This window comes from Pleurodeles waltl, chromosome 5 (genome assembly GCF_031143425.1).
Source record: "Pleurodeles waltl isolate 20211129_DDA chromosome 5, aPleWal1.hap1.20221129, whole genome shotgun sequence".
In the NCBI taxonomy this organism is placed as follows: Eukaryota; Metazoa; Chordata; class Amphibia; order Caudata; family Salamandridae; genus Pleurodeles; species Pleurodeles waltl.
The window spans coordinates 1,608,579,617-1,608,598,971 of record NC_090444.1 but is presented as its reverse complement, the minus strand read 5'-3'; the positions used below and the strand labels follow the sequence as shown (position 1 = coordinate 1,608,598,971).

General features: G+C 44.6%; 1 protein-coding gene across 1 annotated transcript in view; it reads right to left on the bottom strand.

The window, feature by feature from the left end:
* CIMIP5 (ciliary microtubule inner protein 5) overlaps positions 1-19,355 on the bottom strand; it is a 102,721-nt gene that overhangs the window by 69,999 nt on the left and 13,367 nt on the right. The window lies entirely within an intron of this gene.

The window sequence follows — 19,355 nt, the reverse complement described above, 5'->3', positions numbered from 1 at the left end:
GATAGCCATAGGAACAGAAAAAGGGAGTGACCTTGGAGGCACTATGGACAGAATTGTTGTAGGAATATTGAGCAATAGGAAGATAAGTGTTCCAGTTGCTTTGGGTGGAATTACAAAAACAACGAAGGTATTGTTCTAGTCCTTGATTCAAACGCTCAGTTTGTCCATTGGTCTGAGGATGGAAACCGGATGATAGTGCTATATTGATATTCAGTGTCTTGCAAAAATGTTTCCAAAACCGGGAAATATACTGGGGACCCTGTCAGACACAATGGTATGTGGAAGTCCATGGAGACGGAAAATATGGTTGATAAATATCTGGCTCAATTCTTGGGATGTTGGTAATTTCTTTAGAGCAGTAAAGTGGGCCATCTTAGTGAAAGAATCAACAGTGACCATGATAACCTGGTTTCCAGCTGATGGCGGAAGTGAACACATAAAGTCAGTGGAAATAGTATGCCATGGCGTTGGTGGAACTGGCAAAGGCTGTAGTAATCCTGCAGGTCTGCTACGGGGAATCTTGACTTGGGCACATATGGGACAAGCCTGAACATATCTTTCGACATCTGATTTCCAGGTAGGCCACCAGAAAGATCGCGAAAGAAGTTCTTGTGTGGCCTTAATACCTCTATGTCCAGCAACCGGTGAATCATGGCACATCTGTAATGCTTTGTCTCGCACTCTGTTAGTAGGGAGGAATAACAGCTTCTGATGAAAAAAGAATCCTTCTTTCTTGCATAAAAAGGTTCTTAAGTTCTCTATTTCGCTATTAGACAGGCTGGAATACTCCAGTCGTACCTCATCCAGAAAAGATTGAGCAACTCCAATGATCTTACTAGGCTCCAGTAGAAACTGAGATGGGGAAGGAGTACAATCTGGATAGCGTCGAGACAGAGCATCAGCCAGAATGTTTTGAGATCCAGGAATATAGGTGATGTAAAAGTCATACTGACTAAAGAAAAAGGCCCAACGCGCCTGGCGACTATTTTGGCATACAAAATTACGTAGACATTGCAGATTACGGTGATCTGTTCTCGCCTCGAAAGGCTCCTTGGATCCCATCAGAAACTGTCTCCATTCGATGCAGGCTGTCTTCAGAGCTAACAACTCTCTTTCTAGTACAGAGTAATGTTGTTCAGCTGAAGAGAGAATATGGGACAAATAGAAAACAGGATGTTCAAGACCATCATCTTCTTGAAGTTGAAGCAAGACTGCTCCAATAGCTTTTTCGGAAGCATCGGTAACTACGATAAACTGTTTATTGGTATCTGGATGTCTCAAGATGGGAGCTTGAGTGAATGCCTTCTTTAATTCTTGAAAAGCTGTTTCAGCCGCCTTGGTCCAGACAAACCCCTGTTTTAGATTTTCCTTCTTTAAGGTATGGGTTATATGGCTGGTCTGTTTGGCAAAGTCTTGAATGAACTGTCGGTAAAAATTTGCTAATCCTAGGAAACATTGTGTTTCTTTGATAGAAGAGGGAGAAGGCCACTCTAGAATTGCTTGTACCTTTTCTAGGTCCATAGCTATGCCGGTGGAACTTAAATGATAACCCAGATATTTGACTTCCGTCTTATCGAACTCGCACTTTTCGGGTTTACAGAATAGTTGATGTGCTCGGAGTCTGTGAAGGACTTGTTTCACATGAGAAGAATGGAGTTCGGGGCGTCTGGAAAAAATAAGGATGTCGTCCAAGTAGATTACGAGTGTCTGGTTCAAGAGATCGGAAAATATTGAGTCCATAAACCTTTGAAATATAGCAGGAGCGTTCGTAAGACCAAAGGGCATGACTTTATATTCAAAATGACCGAACGGTGTCCTGAATGCTGTTTTCCACTCGTCTCCTTCTTTTATACGTAAAAGGTGGTAAGCTCCCCGAAGATCCAACTTGGTAAAACGTTGAGCCCCTCTGACTGCCTCTAAAATATCCTTAATGAGGGGCAAAGGATAACGATCCTTTATAGTTATCTTGTTTAGGCCTCGAAAGTCTATGCAAGGACGAAGATCTTTGGTCTTCTTGGGTACAAAAAAGAGAGGAGCCACTGCTGGAGAAGATGATGGAACAATGAGACCACCCTGTACATTTTCCTCCAGATACTCCTTAAGAACTTCCTTTTCAGGTTCCGTGAGAGAATACATCCTCCCAAAGGGAACGACTGTTCCAGGTTCCAAAGGAATAGCACAATCGTACTCTCGATGTGGAGGTAATACAGGTCTGGATGGTTTTTGAAACACGTCTTGGAACTCTAAATAATGTTTAGGAACCCCTTGGACAGTGTTGATGGAATACTCCGTAGTACTCTTCATAGGTGTTAATCTGTTTGGTGACCAATATTTATCGGAAGCAAAGCAATTTTCTTGACAAAACTGTGAGGATAAAGAAATTGTCCGGGTTACCCAGTTCACATATGGGTTATGTCTAGTTAACCATGGAATTCCGAGAATAATGGTATGGTTGGGAGATGAAATGAGATCAAAAGAGAGGTGTTCTTGATGATTACCAAACTGTAAATTTAACATCAAGGTCGTAGTATCGACTGGACCTGAGGATATTAAAGATCCATCCACGGTGTGTACTTGTTCAGGAATGTCTTTGGGTTGAGTGGGAATTTGCAGATTAGTGGCCCATGTCTTATCCATGTATATACCACTAGCACCACAATCCAATAATGCCATAGTTCTTTCTTGGCGGCCATCAGGTAGTTGTAATATGACTGGTAACACGAACAAGTAAGTTGTATTGTCGTTGAATGAGCTGATAGAAGGTATAGCCGATGATCCCGTCCCCTCCCTTCTTACAGAGGACGGGAGGTGGCGTTTCCCAAGGGTCTAGGTGGACGTACAGGACATGTACGAAGCAGGTGACCAGCAGAACCACAGTAGAGGCACAATCCCTTCTTCCGTCTGTCTTCCTTCTCACTAGCAGAGAGTGGCCCTCGAGCAGTATCCACTTGCATGGGTTCCCCTTCTATATCTTTAGCAGGAGGACGAGATTCCTCAGGATGAGGTGGATACATCCGTGAAGAGCTTGGCTGAGACGCTCCTCTACTCCTTCTCTTCTCCATTCGTCGTTCTTGAAGACGATACTCGATGGAAAGTGCTTGATCCATGAGGCCACGAAGATCTTCAACTCTGGTGGAATGTACTAATTCATCCTTAATTTCTTCCTTAAGTCCTCTGCGAAACAAAGTTACCAGGGTACGCTCCACCCAAGTGGTCTCTGCCGCTAATTGACGGAAACGTGTAATATATCGGAGGACATCCTGGGAACCTTGCTGGATATCACATAATGCTTCCTCTGCCGAGGCTTCCAATCCTGGGCGACTAAACATCTGTTTGAAGCGGGTCACGAAGGCAGAATAGTCCGACAATACTGGATCGTTGGATGACACCATCGGGGTTGCCCAGGCCAAGGCAGGACCGGATAATGCACTAATAAGATATCCCACCTTTGTCCTGTCATGAGAGAATTGGCTAGGTCTGAAGGCGAAGTAAACCGTTAATGCATCCAGGAATTCACGCAGTTTAGTTGGTTCACCAGAGAAGCGAGGCGTTGAGGCGGAGATAGTCGGAACATCGCCACTGCGGAGGGCCAAAGCCTGTCGTAAGACCGCATTCTCGTTGCGCAATTGTTGCAATTCCTGAGCTTGTTGTTGAATAGTAGTCAAAAAAGATGAATCAGGATCTGCAGCCGCCGCCACTGTGTCATCCATAGTATCAGAAGATGTCGGAATGGTTTGGCGCTGCATTCTGTCACGACTCACGTGCTGCTGGCGCCTGGAAACCGCAGATCTAGTGGCGTAGGTCTTGAGGGTTCGGCTTTGGCCCAGAAAGGGGCGACTCTTTCTAGTAGCCACGGTGCTGCAGGCAGTGGAAACGCCAAGAACAGACCGTGCCCTTTAGAATTAGTGCCAGAGGGAAAAAACCCCAATAAAGGGGAAAAAACCTCCAAAAAATGGATTCCTGAAACGAAAACAAAACCAGGAATCAAACAGGAACAAAATGCAGGTAAATGCAAAATCGAAAAGATTCAGAACCGAAGGCTAAGAATCAGGAGCGAAGACACAATCTGAGCAGAAAGTGATGCAGCGCAAGGAAAGGGAGAAAACAGAGCCCTTATATACCAAGAAACAGGAAGTGACCAACAGGAAGTAAAAAGACACCATTTTAGATAGGGAAAAAGTACATAGGATAGAATAGAACAGGAACCATAGAAAATAGGGACCAAGGAATGCTGGGAAGAAAAAGGTAACATGGGAAGGGGGAAAGACATAAAGAAAGGACAAAAAATGCCTCGAAAAGGTAAAGAAGAAAAAGTAGAAGAAGAAAGAAAAAGAAACAGGTAAGGAGGGGTCAGGGGAGAACAGGGACACCACAGAAGGCAGAGCGAGGCCCAAAATAATATCTGGGGCCTCGCGCTGTACAAAGAAGACTCGGGGCACGCCGCGTCCTGAGAACGCGCTGCGCGGCGCGAGCCGAATGCTCGGCTCGCGCCGCACCACGCGGCGCAACAGGGATGGCCATTTTGCTCGCTCGGTGCTGCAAGATTTCTTGGTTTGACCATTTGGGAACCCACCGCCGGAGGTAGTACTGCTTTGGGACTCTATTCTTTAGGTGAGGAATCCACAGGTAGATGTATCCATCAGAAGAATAAGTTACTTACCTTCGGTAACGTTTTTTTCTGGTGGATACTTTAACTACCTGTGGATTACTCACGGTACCACCCGCCTCCACGTTGCCTGAATGGTTGTTCCACGAAATCCTTGGGTGAGCGCCAATTGTCTTGTATATGTGTGTGTGTATGTGTGTGTGTGTGTGTGTGTGTGTGTATATATGTGTATGTGTGTACATGTGTATATATATATATATACCTACTTTATGTATATAGTTATAGCATGTATATATGAATTTCTTTCTCTGGTCTTGATAATTCAATTACTCATGATTGATTTTGACTGGCATATTTAATTTCTTGGTATTTTTAGTGTAATAAATGTTACAGTTTCACTTCTTTGGATGTGATTATGTTCTCTTCAAGGTCAAATTTTCACCTGTTCGCCTCTAAGGCACGTAAAAAATGGTGATAACTGACGTCTGCACGTCGACGAGGGCTTCTTATTGCCTAGATGACATCATAAGGCGTCGCGTGGAGTCGGGCTATTGTGACGTCGACATGCAGAGCCAGAAGAAATTTCTGTTGAAGCTGGCGCGAGGGGAGAATTCTTTAGGTGAGGAATCCACAGGTAGTTCATGTATCCACCAGAAAAAGCGTTACTGAAGGTAAGTAACTTATTCTTCTCAATCAGACCCAACCTGCTATCAAGAGCTGTATGCAGAGTTAATCCTTTCACCTTCCCTAAGTAAAGGAGGTCTCTTCCATGTGCCACACACTATCTGGAAAGCAGTAGATGCCAGATGGAATGCCCTTGGGAATTAATGCATAGAGCCTAGCACAAGAAGGAAAAAGTCACAAATGCATAAAAACTTTCTGGGGGCTTATTCATTTCATTGAACCTGTTCTCTTTATAGTCTCTTTTTCTTTACAAATAAAGTGCCAGATCAGCCGAATAGAATCTGGTTCCTCAAAAGTACAAGACAGAAGTAGCTGAAAAAATGTTCATATTTTAGGTCTGAAAAGAGCGGCACTGGAATGGCACAAGAGGAGCTCGCAAGGCTAAGGCATCCTGGACTGTAGCAGAAGTGGTGGGACACATTTGAATGCATGGACTGAAATCTATGAGTGAAGAATCTGATGACACAAGAGAATAAACCAGGAGAGTCGCGAGACCATTAGTGCCAACTCCACTGCATCCATAACACCAAGCCAGAAAATCCGGGATAGAAGGAGGCAGACTGCGAGGAAACCGTGTTGGATTGGGTTAAATCCCCTTGAGTAAATGGCTAAATTACTATTAATGGTCTGTGGGAATGATAACCAAACATCAATACCCATTTTTAAGTGAAATGGCAAATGCCCTACCTCTCAACAAGTGGCAAGACAAGAAGCACTTGCCATCTTGAAAATGCTTTTAAACCTCCCACCCCCTCCATAGTAAGAAAGGAGTGTAGTGTGAGCACTGCTCATATCAGTTAGAATTTGGCAGCTGCTTATGTGGTAACTCAGATTGTCACTGAATGAAATGTGTTTGTCTGAAGGCGTGTTTATGCAGAAAGAGAGGACGTTTCAGAATCTGTCAATTCAAAAGCAGTAACAAAAACACCAAGAGAAGATGCCTGGCTGGCCTTATGGATGGGAAAGAATTTCCATAATGCGTAGCTTGAGGATGATCACCACAATCTGGGACTAATGGCACAAAACAGTTTGTTGTTCATCAGCTTCTGCCTTAATCTGACAATCTTTATTTATGGACCAGCCTTTACAGTGGTCCCAGTCCCACTGACAGTCCCACCCTTGAACTTTGTAATTTTGTTATATATTGCTACTGCATCTACTCCCCATAGACTTAATGGTTGCCCATCAACTTTGATATTAATGGGGGTACTATTGTTGCTTGTGTAAAACAATGAAGGACCTTAATTGTGACTTACCCCATTTTTCTTTACTCAATGCTTTAGTATGGTTTAAATGAGAAATGTACTTTTCATAAATAACTTTATATATATCATACATACTTTTTACTGAACTGCAATTGTTCCTATTAATTTTTTCACCTCCCAGGGACATCTGGCAAATCATACATTGAGCATGGTGACACTTGAAGGAGCCATTTTGATTAGTCTCTGTTTGTAAACTGCTGGATTTGGGCATTGTGGCTGTTTAGCTAAAGCCACTCTTCAACCCCTTTTGTGTCAGTCAATGGAATAGTGGACATATAAGTTTTTGTTATTTTCTTAATTTGTATATTTTGTTTAACATAATGAATAGTGGATTGAACTGATTTCAAAGATCAGACAATACTGTCAAATTGAATAGTTATGTGGAAATCAGTATTTTAAAACGGTAAGAAATCTGACAAAATAATCCATATGTTATCCTTATTGTAAGGCTGTGTTGCTGTTGAATTGAATTACTTAACAATGTTGTTGCACAGAGCAACCCCAACACTCATTACACTTCCAAATACCCCTCCCCTTGTAAGAAGCCCTTAGAGTTAGGTGGAACCGATAGACTAGTCTGTTGGGTACTCTTTTGTCAGAATAGATTGGAGAATGATAGTTCTGTAAAAGATAAATGTTCAGGATTATATTAAAGAAACAATGTATGCAATCACAGATAACAAAACTTAAACAAAACCAAAAACCTCTTTAAACGTAAACCCTGAACATAGCAACTGATTACAAAGCTAGAATGTCTTTACTGAAAACTAAAACTGCGACCACATCAACTGCAAAAAGAAAAATTGAACTCATACTCTTAACTGAAAACATAAACTGCGCACTAGAAATTTTGGCCAACCAAATTGACAACTTCTGAAGTTATACTTTGCCCGCCATTGACAATGAATTTGATATAACCTTTAAATTACATTTAATGCCCTGGAGGGCTTATTTAAAAGATGCTTGCGGTGCCATTGTATCATTTTTCTTTTTTGACACAGTGGCAGTGCTGTGCTAACTCCATATTTACAAAGTGACACATTTGGCCTAATGTGTGGCAATTTTCCTGGCCCTGCATTAAAAAAAAACCTGTGCAGGATTTAGCTGCGTCACGTACATTTTAATGTATGCTGGGTGGGCGTTCCGTCAGAAAAGGTCACTTACAACAGATGCAGAGTGTTAGAAATTGGGTCTTTGGTTGGCAGTCAGGTTACCCCCTGTCCAATAAAGGACCCTCACTCTAGTCAGGGGAAAGGAGAATCACCCTCAGTTAACCCCTGCTCACCCCCTTGGTAGCTTGGCACGAGCAGGCAGGCTTAACTTCAGAAGCAATGTGTAAAGTATTTGTACCAACACACACAGTAACTCAGTGAAAACGCTGGAAAATGACACAACACAGATTTAGAAAAACAGGTAATATTGATCTGAACAAAACAAGACCAAAATGATAAAAATCCAACATACACAAATCAAGATATGAATTTTATAAAGAATAAGAAGCTTAATCCTTTAGAAAACAGTGAGAATGCTGTTAGCGGTCGAGTACCTGGATAGCATCAAAATAAAGCAGCACGGGGGAGTGTGCGTCGAAGAAGGCCAGCGATGCATCTATTTCTCACCCACAAATGAGAACATGCGTCATTTCCTCCTTGGGTCGGGGTGCATCCTATCTTCTCTCCCGCAAGAGAGCGATGCATCAAACCGGATGGGCACCTCAGGTCCGGGCAGGCTTTGCATTGATTTTCTACACCCAGCGATGTTGCGTTGAAATCCAGTCGCACGGTGTCAGAAAACTGCGCTGTGTGGGGTGGCTTACATCATTAACAGCAGACGCTGTGGGTGTTGCGCATCGTTTCTCCAGCCATGTTGCATTGATCTCCCAGCTGCGATGCAGGTAGAGTGCCGATTTTAGCCATGAGGCTGGTGGCATGTCGTTGCTCAGCCTCGAGGCGGGTGGTGCGTCGAGAGTTTCCCCTCACGGCGTTCTTTGTGCAGATTTCTGTCCTTTTCCACTAGCTGCACCTTTCAAGGGCCCAGAGACCGGTTAGGGCGCCCCTTGGCAGGAAGGACTCTTAGCAGAAAGCCCAAATGCTGGCAGAGAGAAGTCTTTGTTGTCCCTTGGACTTCAACAACAAGAGGCAAGCTCAGTTCAAGCCCTTGGAGATTCTTCACCAGTGTTAAGTCACACAAAAGTTAGTCTTTGTCTGCTCTCAGGCAGAAGCAGCTACTGCAGGCCAACCCAGCAAAGCACAGTCACAGGCAAAGGGGCAGTACTCCTCCTCCAGCTTCTCCAGCTCTTTTCCTTGACAGAGGGTCCTCTTGGTTCCAGAAGTAATCTGATTTTCAGGGGTTTTGGGTACTCCTCTTATACCCCTTTCTGCCTTTGAAGTAGGTCTACTTCAAAGAGAAGTCTCTGTTGTTTGCAAGATCCTGCCTTGCCCAGGCCAGGCCCCAGGCAGACAGGAGGCTGCATTGTGTGAGGGCAGGCACAGCCCTTTGAGGTGTAAGTGACCACTCCTCCCCTCAGCCCAGAATGCCCATCAGGATATGCAGGCTACACCCCAGCTCCCTTGGTGTCACTGTCTAGAGGAGAGGTGCAAACAGCCCAACTGTCAAAATGACCCAGACAGGGAATCCACAAACAAGCAGAGTCACAGAATGGTTTAAGCAAGAAAATGCCTACTTTCTAAAAGTGGCATTTTCAAACACACAATCTCAAAACCAACTTCACTAAAAGATGTATTTTTAAATTGTGAGTTCAGAGACCCCAACTCCACATGTCTATCTGCTCCCAAAGGGAATCTGCGCTTTAATAACATTTAAAGTCAGCCCCCAGGTGACCCTATGAGAGAGATAGGCCTTGCAACAGTGAAAACAGAATTTGGCAGGATTTCACTGTCAGGACATGTGAAAAACATAAATTACATGTCCTACCTTAAACATACACTTCACCCTGCCCATGAGGGTACATCAGTTCTTGTAAATGAGGCCCTGATTCTTTTGATACCTTACAGTACCAACTTTACTAGTCCTATAAGAAGTTAGCAGAGGTGCAATGTCAGACTATAACTCTGTACTTGTCAATGTAGCTACTAGCCTTTCCACAGTAAAAGCTACAATTAAGGGTTTTTACTGCTGGAATATGTAAAAGTATGTGTTCTATATTTTAATATACAGCACCCTGCCTTAGGGTTCGCCCAGTCTACTTTAGGCGTAACTTATATATATTAAAAAGGGAGGACTGGGCTTTCCAATTATCCTTAAATGGCAAAATCGAGTTAGCAGTTTAAAACTGCCTTTCCAGTCTGCAGTGGCAGACTGGGAGCCATGTTTTACCTTGTTCCACTCATGGTGGCACAACAAGTACTGCAGTTCCTGAGGGGATAGTCTAGTTTACAGACACTGGGTACCCTTGGTACCATAGACTAGGGACTTGCATGTAAATGAGGCTATGCCAATTAGGGATAAGCCAATTAAACACACACCATTTTAAGGGCCGCAGCACATGTACTGACTCCAGATTAGCAGGGCTCAGGACATTTCAGAGTCCTTGTGCCAGTACTTAGAGGTCAAATTGGGGGGTGAACCTGGAAAAAGCCTGTTTACTTACAGTTACCAAGTATCAGCTATACTTAGCAAGTCCACCATATGTTTTAGAAGAAGTATCAACACTTGTCAACATGGCTGCTGTACCTATAATAGTACAGGACCAGCAATTATTAGCAACCTCTGTAGAGAAGACAAGTTGGAGTCTGAGCATTTCGTTTACCCTCGTATGCATGTATGTTGTACACTGGTATTGCATGCGCTTCAAACCTGTCTTGGGCCCCACCCCAATGGCTTGTACGTGACAGGTCCTGCTCCTTCACTTACAACCATTTATGAATATCCTGCATGTTACAGTCTTTTTTATTTGTCATCTGCCTCTGCAGGGAGATGTTAGGGTCTGGTTAACGGAAAGCATGATGTAATGAACAGTTAGTGAGTGTATGCTGAAGAATAAAGTATTGCTTGAGTGCAGCTCCTGTGTGGCGTAATTCATATGCATGCTTCCAGGCTGGGGAAGATACTACAACTGGTGACGAGTAGGGGATATGTGCCCGAGAAGACAAAACTTCTCCCCCTGAGACTTTGCAATGATACGGTCTACTGCTGGTGTGTGTCACAAGTGCCCAGAATCAATATAAATCAGCCTGCGACAGAGACGTGGAGTTAAACTCCTGCTTCAACCCAGGCACAGCTGCAGAAGAGATTGAAGGTCCTGCAGAGGAGCACATTGAAAATGCCCACCAAAACTGCTGATGAGGTGGTCAACATAGATGCTGCGCTGTGCACCAAATACAAAACAATTATTTTGATGAAGCAAGAATAATGTTCACGTCAGCAAGATATGAAAAACAGAAAACTTACAGTCAAGGCAGATTGAAACACAAGACGCTGCAAACTATCACAGCAATCTCTACTTGAAGGAGTTGTTGGTGCCACCCTGTGCAGTGAAAGCTGTCTAAACAATACATGCTCTCAATGGCGGCAGGAGGGGGCGCAAAATACAATGCAGCTGTGTACTTAAAACAGGCACTGCCTTTTGACACTTGAAGCAAAACAATTGTGCCAGGTGTGCTCTGTATATTGAAACATTCAATGACTTCATAGATGCACTGGAGGAAGAAGGTGACAAGAAGATCATCAAATACTAAAATATATCTTGCAGGAGATGGAGTGAATGAATTGCTAAAGAAAATCTCACAGGTGGATGCAAAATCCTACCAAAAGATAAAAGAAACGTTAGAGGTAAAGTTCAATCCAATGCTGATTGCCAACTATGAAAGATATATCTTCAACCAAGACATAACAGGTTGGTGAAACAATGGATGAGTTTTATTTAAAGACTTGATGTACTAATTAAACATTGCAAGTTCTGTAACTTCACTGACGAAGAAGCCATGAGCCTCAAGATCATTGATGGCTGTCTTTCAGATTCGTTTAGAAAGCTCATTTTAAGAGAAACACACAGTCTAGAGAAAATGCTGATGGCTGCAAGAGCAGAAGAACAAGCAGATCGACAAGCTGCTGACTTGAAAGCAAGAATGACACACCATGAATCCTCATTGACTGTGAAAAGCAAGCACAACCATAAACAACCATAAACAAGATGCACATAGGTCGACGTCTTCAAAGAAAACAAAACTATGCTTCCAAACTGGTTTTTCGTTTTCCCATGAGGGTGAATGTCCAGCTGTAGGAGAAGTTTCCAAAGGTTGTGAGAAAGATAACCATTTCATACCTGCATGCCGAGCCAAATATAGGTCAAGTGTGCCATGATGACAACAGAAAATGGCCTTGAGAATGTTCCAGAAGTGCTCACGCTTGCCACTAAAACTGAAAAGCAACATCAGCTACGACACGTAGAAACAAGGCAAAATCAATCGTCACTAAACTCAATGTATAAAGGTTCATCAACGTCAGTATTGCGTGCCAGAAAAGAGAATGAATCTGCACTGATGATGTCTGCCAAAAGACAGCATGCACATTTGGGGTTGGCTACCTGATCACAGTTCAAAGAAGGCCCACCAAACAGAGCAAGAAACATCATTTGGACACTGTCCCAAAAACAAGTTGAAAGTGAACGATCATTCAATAACTTTCATCATAGATAGTGTTGTGTCAATTAACATCATGCCAGTAGAAATTTTAACAGCCTGTTCCCTGTGCCTCACCTCACTCAATGAAGCATGAAGTTATATACCTGGGCTGCTTCTGAGCCATTGCAAAGCCAAGGGTCATTCCTAGTGGCAATCCATCACAGAAAGATGTTGGTGCTAGCTTCCTTTCATGTTCTACAAGGGACTTTGTCGAGTGCCTGTATACCCGGTTTTGCCACTGCTGCTAACATGGGATTGATATTCCTCGCCTATAACCTCTGTGCTCAGTCTGAGATCACAAGCCAATTCCCATTCTAGTTCACATCCTGGGAAAGCCCAAGAAACTGAAAGTACAGCTTCAGATCAATGACAACATTCACGCTGTTGCTCAGTGATATAAGAAACTGTGGAGGAGGAGCTAGAAGCCCTCCTAAAACATAACTTCATCAAATGCTCCACAAGCCCTGCACCATGGGTTTCACCCATAGTATTAGTACCAAAAAGGACAGTAGCGGAGCTGTGCACATTTGCGTTGATATGTGCCAGGCAACCAAAGCCATTCAGAGGAAGAGACACCTGACCACACATAGCGGATATGATCATGCAATTGAACTAAGCCAAAGTGTTTTCCTGCCTTCATCTGAGTAAAGGATACCATCAACTCGAGTTGAAGGAGAGCTGCAGGTACATTACTACATTTTTAACTCCTGTTGGTTTGTTCAGATATAGGAGACTAAGGGCCATATTTACAAGAAAGTGGAGCATCACTGTAGATGCTCCATTTTTCTTGCGGCCCCAAATGCCACCAAGGTAGTGCCGTTTTTACAATACAGCGCACCATAGCGCATGTTAGGGGCAATAGCGTCATTTCGTCATTTTTTTACGCTACTGTAAAGGTATACTGGATTAGTGTAAAAAAAATGACGCTAACCCAGTATAGTGTTAGGAGGCCTATTGAAATCAATGGAAACCTCATTTTAATGCCTGCTTTATGCAGGCATTAAAAATGATGCTAGAAATGGCGCAATGGAATCTTGTAGATTCCACTGTTATTTTTAGCAACCCTCTAAAGAGGGAATGCCCCCTTTGCATACATCATACATTAATTATGCATGATGTGGCGCAAAGGGTTTACAAGGTGGCGCTATGGTAGTGGCCCATTAGTGTCACAGTTGCAGCAAAAATGTTGCTGTAAATGTGGTGCTAAGCACCTTGTAAATCTGGCCCTAAGTTTTGGAATATCCTCGGTTGCTGAGATATTTTAGGATGTTATTTCACAAATGATCCAACCTGTTACACATGCTTTCAATTACAATGATGACTTACCGGTTTTTGGGAGAACTAAAAAAGAACACACCCAAGCCCCTACCCAAGTGTGCGAGCTACTCGCTGATGCCGGTCTCACTCTGAATGCCAAAAAGTGTGAATTTCACAACACCAAACTAAAAATGTTTTGGCACATGTTCTCTGTTGGGGGAATAGCTCCAGACATAAACAAGGTGCAAGCACTGTCATCCACTCGCCCCCACAAGATGTTGCCATGCTTTGATCCTTTCTAGCCATGGCCAGTTATTGCTCAAGGTACATTCACAATTTTGCTACCATGAGTGCCCCTTTGAGAGACTTGACAAAGTGAAATGTACCGTTCCAGTGGTCTCCGAATACAACCAGAGTTTCAAAGACATACAACATGCAATTGAAAATGCAACGGAAATGGCCTACTTTGACCCCAAGTTACATACTGAAATAACGGTTGAGGTGAGTGTGTTAGGGCTTGGGGCAATTATTGCTTAACACAATGGCCATCCAAATGCTCAGAGACACTTTGTAGCCTATGCCAATCAAAGCCTATCTGATAGGCAATGTTCTTACTCTCAGCCAGACAAAGAGAGTCTGGCTATGGTGTGGGCCTGCAAACATTTATTTTCATGCTTTCCTGTACAGAAAATTATTCATCATTATCACAGATCACCAGGTGTTGCTTACATTTTTGGAAACCCGAAGGCTAAGATGCCCTCTCCATTGAGAGATGGGAGGGTTAAGACTACAAGAATATAATTATGAGATTGTGCACGAAATGGGGAAGGATAAAAACCTAGCAGATTACTTTTCACAAGTGCCGCTGCATCATCACAGTTCGACATCCAAGTCAGCTGCAGCATATCTCAACTTTATTGTGAAATCGATCACACCAGCAGCTCGGTTAGTGGAACAAATCTTTGCTGCCACCAATGCAGATAACGACATAAACATAATCAAAGAACTGATTACACACAATCATGGAGGAGAAGTACCTGTTTTCATGCTGATGATGTACAATTCCAAAAGTTCAAAAATGTACAGGAGGAGTTAGCAGCCACCAAGAATGAATAATAATACTACAAGGCTCGAGAATTGTCATACCTGGAAGCCTAAGACAGCGGGTCTTCGAGCTGGCTCATGAATGAAACCATGGTGTTGTAGCCACCAAAAGAGCATTTAGAGATTGAGGGGCTGATTTAAGAAAAGTGGCCTTGCACCCAGTGCAGCACCACTTTCCTTGAGCCCCTTAGCACCCCACTACTGCCACCATGTGTGCGCTGTATTTAAAATACGGTGCACCATGGTGCAGGATAGGGGACAAAAGCATCATTATTGTTGATGCTATTGATGTACTCTGCAGGAGTAGCGCCAACATTTTGGTGCTACTTATGCAGCGTACATAGGGGGCCATTGTATTCAATGGCATGCCCCTTTTTAACAGGCGTTAAAAGTGCTGAAAAGAATGGCGCATGGAAATCTCTTTGAATTCCTTGCATCATCCTCCCACTCTCCCCCAACGGGGGAACGCCCCCTTTGCATACATTATGCCTGGCACAGGCATTATGAAGTGGAAAGGGTTACAAAGTGGCACGATGCATGCATTGCGTCACTTTGTAAATATGGCGTGGCATTTTTGGCCATCTAACACCACATTAGTGTAAAAAAATGACACTAATGTGTTGTTAGGATGGCTAGGGGCTCTTAAATCAGCCCCTGAATGTGTCAGGTACCCAATGACAATGTCTGCTCTTCCTGCCCAAGCTTGGGTAAGAGTTGCAGTTTACTTTTTTGGGTCCCTAGGAAATGAACACCATCTCATGGTAGTCATAGATGAGTATTCACATTTTCCTTTGTTGGAAAATCTATCTTCGACATTCCATGACAAAGTCATAGAATGACTTGATGACATCTTTGCAACGTGGGGCATCCCTGAAATCTTCAAATCTAATAATGGCCCACCCTTTAACAGCAAAGAGGTCATACAATTCTCGTCCGCCTCAACGTCAAACACCAAAAAATCACACCCCTCTGGCCCCATGCCAATGGTGCAGTGAAACAGCTCCTTTTGAAGGCACTAAAAAAATCATGATTATCCCTAAGTATTGATTCAATAGGAAGTCTGACATGGAGTCTGCCTTCGAGGAGAGCAAGGGAAAAGACCTGGCTCACTCCTGCTTACAGTATATTGTATACTTTTTCAAGCAGAGAAACCACACTGTCACTGTGGTGTGAAGCAAAAGTCACTTATTAAACCCAATAATAAAATACAAAACACATTACATGGAAAATAAGAGCACTATCCTGCATATAGTACATGTAGGAAAGTACCATCTTGCCTGGCACGTTACCCCCATATTTCACTGTATGTATGTTGTTTTAGTCTGTGTCACTGGGACCCTGCCAGGCAGGGCCCCAGTGCTCATAGTATGTGCCCTGTATGTGCTCCCTGTGTGATGCCTAACTGTCTCACTGAGGCTCTACTAACCAGATCCTCAGTGGTTATGCTCTCTCTGCTTTCCAAATTTGTCACTAACAGGCTAGTGACTAAATTTACCAATTCACATTGGCATACTGTTACACTCATATAATTCCCTTGTATATGGTACTGAGGTACCTAGAGTATTGGGGTTCCAGGAGATCCCTATGGGCTGCAGCATTTCTTTTGCCACCCATAGGGAGCTCTGACAATTCTTACACAGGCCAGCCACTACAGACTGTGTGAAATAACATCCACGTTATTTCACAGCCTTTTACCACTGCACATAAGTAACTTATAAGTCACCTATATGTCTAACCTTCACTTAGTGAAGGTTGGGTGCCAAGTTACTTAGTGTGTGGGCACCCTGGCACTAGCCAAGGTGCCCCCACATCGTTCAGGGCAAATTCCCCGGACTTTGTGAGTGCGGGGACACCATTACACGTGTGCACTATACATAGGTCACTACCTATGTACAGCGTCACAATGGTAACTCCGAACATGGCCATGTAACATGTCTAAGATCATGGAATTGTCACCCCAATACCATTCTGGTAATGGGGGGACCATTCCATGATCCCCCGGGTCTCTAGCACAGAACCCGGGTACTGCCAAACTGCTTTCCGGGGTCTCCACTGCAGCTGCTGCTGCTGCCAACCCCTCAGACAGGTTTCGGCCCTCCTGGGGTCCAGGCAGCCCTGGCCCAGGAAGGCAGAACAAAGGATTTCCTCTGAGAGAGGGTGTTACACCCTCTCCGTTTGGCAATAGGTGTGAAGGGCTGGGGAGGAGTAGCCTCCCCCAGCCTCTGGAAATGCTTTGATGGGCACAGATGGTGCCCATCTCTGCATAAGCCAGTCTACACCGGTTCAGGGATCCCCCAGCCCTGCTCTGGTGCAAAACTGGACAAAGGAAAGGGTAGTGACCACTCCCCTGACAAGTACCTCCCAGGGGAGGTGCCCAGAGCTCCTCCTGTGTGTCCCAGGCCTCTGCCATCTTGGAAACAGAGGTTTCTGTGGCACACTGGACTGCTCGGAGTGGCCTGTGCCAGCAGGTGACGTCAGAGGCTCCTCCTGATAGGCTCTTACCTCTCTTGGTAGCCAATCCTCCTTCCTTGGTAGCCAAACCTCTTTTTCTGGCTATTTAGGGTCTCTGCTTTGGGGAATTCTTCAGATAATGAATGCAAGAGCTCACCAGAGTTCCTCTGCATCTCCCTCTTCACCTTCTACCAAGGATCGACCACTGACTGCTCCAGGACGCCTGCAAAACCGCATCAAAGTAGCAAGACGACTACCAGCAACATTGTAGCGCCTAATCCTGCCGGCTACCTCGACTGTTTCCTGGTGGTGCATGCTCTGGGGGTAGCCTGCCTTTACCTTGCACCAGAAGCTCCGAAGAAATCTCCTGTGGGTTGACGGAATCTTCCCCCTGCTAACGCAGGCACCAAAAGACTGCATCACCGGTCCTCTGGGTCCCCTCTCATCCTGACGAGCGTGGTCCCTGGAACACAGCAACTCTGTCCAAGTGATTCCCACAGTCCAGTGACTCTTCAGTCCAAGTTTGGTGGAGGTAAGTCCTTGCCTCCCCACGCTAGACTGCAAAGCTGTGTACCGCGTGATTTGCAGCTGCTCTGGCTCCTGTGCACTCTTCCAGGATTTCCTTCGTGCACAGCCCAGCCTGGGTCCCCAGCACTCCGTCCTGCAGTGCACAACCTTCTGAGTTATCCTCCGACGTTGTGGTACCCCCTTTTGTAACTTCGCGTGGACTCCGGTTCACTCTTCTTCTAAGTGCCTGTTGGGGTACTTCTGCGGGTGCTGCCTGCTTCTGTGAGGGCTCTCTGAGTTGCTGAGTGCCCCCACAGAGTTACTAAAAATAAAGGTACTTTATTTTTATGACAATATGCCAAAGGTATCTCAGTGAGTACTCTCAGTAAGAAGGTAAGTAATATACACAAGTTATATGTACAGAAACAAAAATTAGGTAAGTAAGAGCAAGAAAAGTAATGCAAACAGTGTAGAATTACAATAGGTTGCAATAGGCAAGCATAGGTATAGGGGCAACACAAACCACTTTTTAGAGGAATTGCTTCAGGATATCTTGTGGCATGGTCCACAACCATCAAGATAAACCTATTGCCTGAAGCCGTAGGAGGGTCAAGGGGGCCAACTATGTCAACTCCTACACTTTCAAAGGGCACCCCAACCACAGGTAGTGGAATTAGGGGGGTCTTTGGAGTGCCACCAGTCTTGCCACTGTCTTGGCAGGTCACACAAGATTTGAAAAAATCTTTAGTGTCCTCTGACATCCTAGGCCAGTGAAACAAAGGGACAAGTCTTTCCCATGTTTTGATTTGGCCCAAATGCCCAGCCAAAGGAAAGTCACGTGCAAAGGTTAGGAGGAACTCTCTGTACTGCAGGGAAATGACCAATCTCCTGGCTGCTCCAGGTTTTGGGTCCATTGCCTCTGTGTGCAAGAGGTTGTCCTCCCAGTAAACTCTATGGCTCTTACTGACATCCCCATTTTGCTGTTTGACAGCTTGCTGTCTGAGACCCTCTAATGTGGGACAGGTTTGCTGTGCCACACTCAGCTCTTCCCTGGCAGGCCCCCCTCCACCCGAAAGCTCAGCAGTGTCTGCTGCCAGCTCATCTGGTGAAGGTTCTGCACAGGGAGGAAATTCCTCTTCCTCAGAAGGGGAATCCTCTGTAGAGGGAGGGATAGTGGGTAGGGATTTACCCTTGCTACCCCTAGCTTTAGGGAGCACTTGGTCCATTGTTACAGGATCCAAGTTACCCGGTCGTTTTTGCTTTTTGGCCTGAGCCCTGGTTAAAGCAAAAATATGCCCAGGAATGCCCAGCATTGCTGCATGAGCCTCCAACTCCACTTCTGCCCAAGCTGATGTCTCTAAATCATTCCCTAGTAGACAGTATACAGGTAAATCTGAGGCAACCACAACTTTCTTTGGACCAGTAACCCCCCACAGTTGAGATTCACAATAGCCATGGGGTGGCTAAGAGTGTTGTTATGAGCGTCTGTCACTTGGTACTGCTGACCAAGTAGGTGTTGTTCAGGGTGGACCAGTTTCTCTATGACCATAGTTACACTGGCTCCTGTGTCCCTGTAGGCCTGAACCTCAACACCATTTATTAGGGGAAGTTGCTTGTACTTATCCATATTAAGGGGACAAGCAACCAAGGTGGCCAAATCAATGGCACCTTCAGAGACTAAAACAGCCTCTGTGGTCTCCCTAACAAGACCAACCCCAACTACATTGCCAATAGTGAGCCCAGCTACACCCTTGGATTGGCTATTAGTAGGTTTCCCACCACCACTGCTATTACTAGGGGCACTAGAGTTTGCAGCAGGGGTTGTGGTGGTGGGAGGTT